The following is a 4,997-nucleotide window of genomic DNA, read 5'->3' as shown; positions in this document are numbered from 1 at the left end:
AAAAAGATGCATAAAATTAGCACACAATAATTGAGGTGGACTCTAGCATGAACTCATTCAACAGTAGGTTACAGAATAATGACAGCTCTTTAGCAAAGTTTTAGTTATGCCTTATTTCTAAGATGTACTGAAGTGAATTAGACTTTACTCTTTGTCTGATATTTAGCTTTATGCACACACTAATAACTCCATATGAATGATGAAAATTACTATGGTGGTCTATATTGTTTTAGATAAACAGTCATTGTGTCATTTTGCACAAATTCTGAGGACAAGTTCTGGTTGCATGTTCTGATGATTAAGTTCTGAAGAATATAATCAGAACTTGTATGAGGACTTACTTAGATAGGCATTTCTTTTTCGAGTTAAGAAATTATGTTCTGATGACTGTTAAGTTCTGATATAAGTCTAAGTTCTGATATTAAAGTCTAATTCTTTACTTGACTTATCTATGGATAAAATTTGATAACAGTCTCGGTTCAAACTAGAATATGTTGAAGTGGAAGATTAATAGTCACTATGGTTAGGGTTAATGGTATTCGTACTTGAACAGTCAACTTTTACTTGCTTCTTGTGCGCATTAAACCATGTTTTCTCTTTCCAATGAATATTTTTCTTTTTCCAAGTCTGGGGAGATGAGGTAGAATTCATTATACCTGTCAACATTAAATTCCTTTGCGTCTTCTAGCATTCTCTTGCCTATATAAGTAACCACTTCACATCAGCCTTCCCATCAAATCTTTTCTCTCAACATCACCTTACCTTCATACTTTTTCTTTCAAAAACACCATGGTCAGATACAACATGTTTTTGAACTACGAAACTTTTAATATGGAGCTAAGCTGTGTCGATTGGCAGCAGGAATGGCATGTCACTACCATTCCTGATGAGATATGGGACTCTGTCCCATAGGAGGTACTCACCCACCACCTGTTCTTCTATATGGACTACCATCGCCATCTGGAGCGATTGGAGGAGGAAAGGCTGGAAGCTCTCCACCAGCAAGAGCGAATCATTCGACTCGCCATTCTGTTTGTCGAGAGTAGGAAGAAGAAATGATTTATTTTCTTCTTTCTATTTTTCTTCATCATCAGCCTTGCCCTGCTTCTTGAGCTAGGATAAAGGCTGTTGACGTTAGGTTTAGCAGCTTAGGGAAATCTTGTACAAGTACTGATGTAATTTTAATTTCATGAATGTATTCTCTTGATATATTAATGAAATTTGTTTTTGCTTCAAGATTTTGTCTCTGAGATATTTTAATGCATTGTTAAATCCTGTTACATATTCATATTCTGATGACCATATAAATACTGTGTTAATTTAAGTTCTGATTTTCCTTTATCAGTACTTACTCATCTGATTTATCTTGGTCATTTTCACTTGATTTATTTTCAGAATATTAATGTTGCAGTGAAACATAATTTGAATAAGTGGGAACAGTTTCAATTTTGCATTAAAACTGATTCACCTTGATTAAAGGAATATCTGGGTAAGTGGAACGGTTTTTCCTTGAAAAAATACAAGTGGGTGGTAATTATTGCTTATTTACCGTGCCCATTACTTCTTGCCTTATCTATGTATGACAGTTGTCAAGGTATGCTCCACTACTTTTAAATGCATGTCTGCCAGGTGTCCCAACGGTTACTTTTTGTGTATAAGTAACAGAGAGAAAAGATTGTCAAATCTTTTATTTACTTTTCTCTTTTATCTCTCTCTCTTTACTTTTCTCCTTTCTCATCTACTGACGATTTTTCATATAGACATTTTCTCAAACACAATACAGGCAACCGCATTTCTCTCAAATTTTAATGGCACCCAAGGATATAATCTTCAATGGAGCAAAGTTTGTTCCTAATAACTTCTCTGCTATACTTCACATATCAGAGGCACCCTCTGAACTTCATTTCATTCAGGATTTTCTCACTAGTTCTGATATTGGGTACGCTCTAACTGAGCCTGAATCAGTCTCTGGAGTTCAAGTACTGGAGTTCAGGAGGAGTGGAGTATATGATGATCTTGGTGCTCAAGGGTCCCCGAGTATTATCTTTTCATCAGGGGACAATGAGTATGTTGTGACTTTGTCTACGGTTCGACAAGCACTGCAGCTACCTGATAACTGTGTTTATTCTACTGTTGACGAACCGGTTCTTCAGAACATGATGGCCAGTCTAGGATATGAGGGAACATTGGCAAAGCTTGGCAAGTTGAAGAGATCTTTCATAAGGAGGGAATGGAGTTTCTTCTTTGACAGCATTACCAAGGCTTTTGCTAACAAATGCTCAAATTTCGATGCAATTCCTATATTCAGCCAACAAATCGGGTATGCTCTTATAAATCAAACTGATTTTGATTATACAAGTGTTGTCTTAGGTTTTATTGGGGATAGGATGACAGAAGATCGAAATACTGTATATTTTGCCAGATTTTGCCAGCTTATTCATAGGTTCTGTTGTAATCAGCCCCAAAGTTTTGGTGATTTAATTCCATCCTTTAGAATAGCTAAAAGAGCTTTCACTGATTTATTATCTACTGATAATAAGAAGGCTGTGTTAAGACCCCTCTTAATACCTTTATCTGTCAAACAAGCCTTAATCACCTATGACCCTGTTAAGTACACTGCACTTTATCCTGATGTTCAACCATCAGAACCTCATCCCTCAGTATCTACTGTGAAGTCTTCATCTTCCAAACCTAAGAGGACAAAGACTGTGCCTCAAACACCTCAAAAGAGAAGGAGGATTATCTTGAGAGATGAATCTGATACTGAGGAACAGGTTCCTTCTTCAGAACCTGTTGTTAAAGAAGCTGAGAAAGTGACTTCTCAGAAGGATTCTGGAATTGGGGGATCTAGGCTTCTCAAGAGGCTTAGAAGAATGACAGTTTCTGAAACTCCCAAGGAATCCAAATCTACAAAGAGATACAAGAAACAGAGGGCAAATAGGCCAGTTTTAGATGATGAAGAGGAAGCAGCTAAGGAAGGGGATCAGGAATCTCTGATATCACAAGAAAAGGAATTTGCTAAAGTCACTTCTTCTCTATCAACTCCATCTAAGGAAGCTGTTTCTGAAAAGGTCAACACATCCTCTGTATCTCCTGTTGATCCAGGCACAAGTGCTGATATTGATGTTCAAAACTTGGTTGTTCCTGAAGTAATTCTCTTAGAAGCTCCAACAACAACTAATCCTTCCACAACACCTGTTACTGATGCTGTTCAAACTCCAGAGTTATCTACAACACCTTCTCTGCATTAAGATGCTGATGATCAGACTTTAGGTGAGCATCAGGATATGGCTGTTGATCAGAACTTAGAACCAGATCAGCAATTAGAGGATACTGAAGCCTCCATTGCTACTCACATTGTAGTTTTATCAGAGGATACTGATTCTGTAAGTTCTGATGCTGCAAATGCTGGAGATACTGGTGATGCTACTCCAACTGCAGATGCTGATGAAGCAGGTCCTTCAGGACATGCTCCTTAACAGACTATTCTTAAGTCTGAACTGGTTAAGAAGTTTGTTACCAGAGAAGCACCAGTGCCTTGGAGTGAAACTCCTGCAGGACAGGAGTGGAATAAGGAATGGAACTCATTTTCCTGTGTTCCAAATGCAATGCAGCTTGCTGAGCACTTGACTAAAGCTGATGAAATGTTAAATTCTGATGATTTGAAAACCCAGCTTCGAGTCACTGCATTGAGTACTAAATATCTACAAGGTCTTCATTCAACTACTCATGCAGAGCTACACAAGATTCAGGAAGAATTTATTAAGCAAGGAGAAGTTTGGAAACTTGACAAGAAAAGGTTCTTCCAACCTACTTTTGACAGGATTGCTGATATTAAGAAGACTCAAAAAAAACAACAAGCTCAGATTAATGATATTTTGGCAAATCAAGCTTCTCAAAAATCTCAACTTACTCAAATCCAATCCTTAGTGGAATTGTTTGTCTCTCTACTATTACCTGCTGATGCCAAAAAGGGGGAGAAAGTAATTAAGTCCAAATACAAGACTGACAAGACACTGAAAGGGAAGGATGATGGAAAAGATGATCAAGGAAGCTCAGGAATGGGTAGAGGTCATAGTCAAGGTAGAGGTTTCATATCAAGAAAAGCTGAAATCACAAGTCACAGGACAAGTTCTGATACTGGGAAAAGAATAAGTTCTGCTACTGGTAAAAGGATAAGTTCTGATGAACTTTTAGATCTTGATGAAGAAATGTCAAGACAGTTATTTCTTCAGGAAAATCCAGGAATGGACTTGGAGAGTTTAATGGAGGAAGAAGCCAGGCTTAAATAAGAGAAAGTCACATCTAAATCTGAAGCTTCTGGTAAAAAGCCACTTCCAAAACTCAAAGGCATTGTGATAAAAGAAAGGACAAATGCTGAAGCAACATTGGCTAAATCACAACCGCAGATAGATCCAAGATCCAAGGGTAAAGAAAAGGTTGGTGAACCTATCAAGGTTTATGTGCCTCCTGAGGATGAAGAAATTACTGATGAAAAGGATGATCTTGCTCTGACTTCAAGAAAAGTTCTTAAAACAACCTCTGACATGGCTCAAGTTGTTCAGAGTCAAGATAAAGTAAGTTCTGATATTTCAAAGAAGCAAGTAACCTCTGACACAGCTCAAGTTAACTTGATATCAGAAGTTAGACCAAAGACACTCCTATCAGGATTCACTAAAGCAAAACAGACTCAACCTTTGAAGACTACTGAAAGTGGTTTTGAAGCAAGAGTAGTTACTGGAAAGGAAGCAAGAGATAAAACTGGATTGGGAAGTGCTGATGAAAGAAGAATACAGAACACTACCAATGATCCAACTTCCTTGAGTGAACCAGGTATTGGAGCAACTCCTGAGAGATTGAATCAACTAGAATCTGTACAAATGGTTTACCATACCTACTTGAAAGAATACATCTTGTTGTATTTTATGACAGATGGTAGGGTTTATCATATAAGACAAAATGCCATTCCATTGAAGTATTTTGAAGAACTGGAGCAT

The sequence above is a fragment of the Apium graveolens genome, chromosome 1, assembly GCF_009905375.1.
Source record: "Apium graveolens cultivar Ventura chromosome 1, ASM990537v1, whole genome shotgun sequence".
NCBI lineage: Eukaryota > Viridiplantae > Streptophyta > Magnoliopsida > Apiales > Apiaceae > Apium > Apium graveolens.
Note: the sequence above shows the minus strand (reverse complement) of the source record.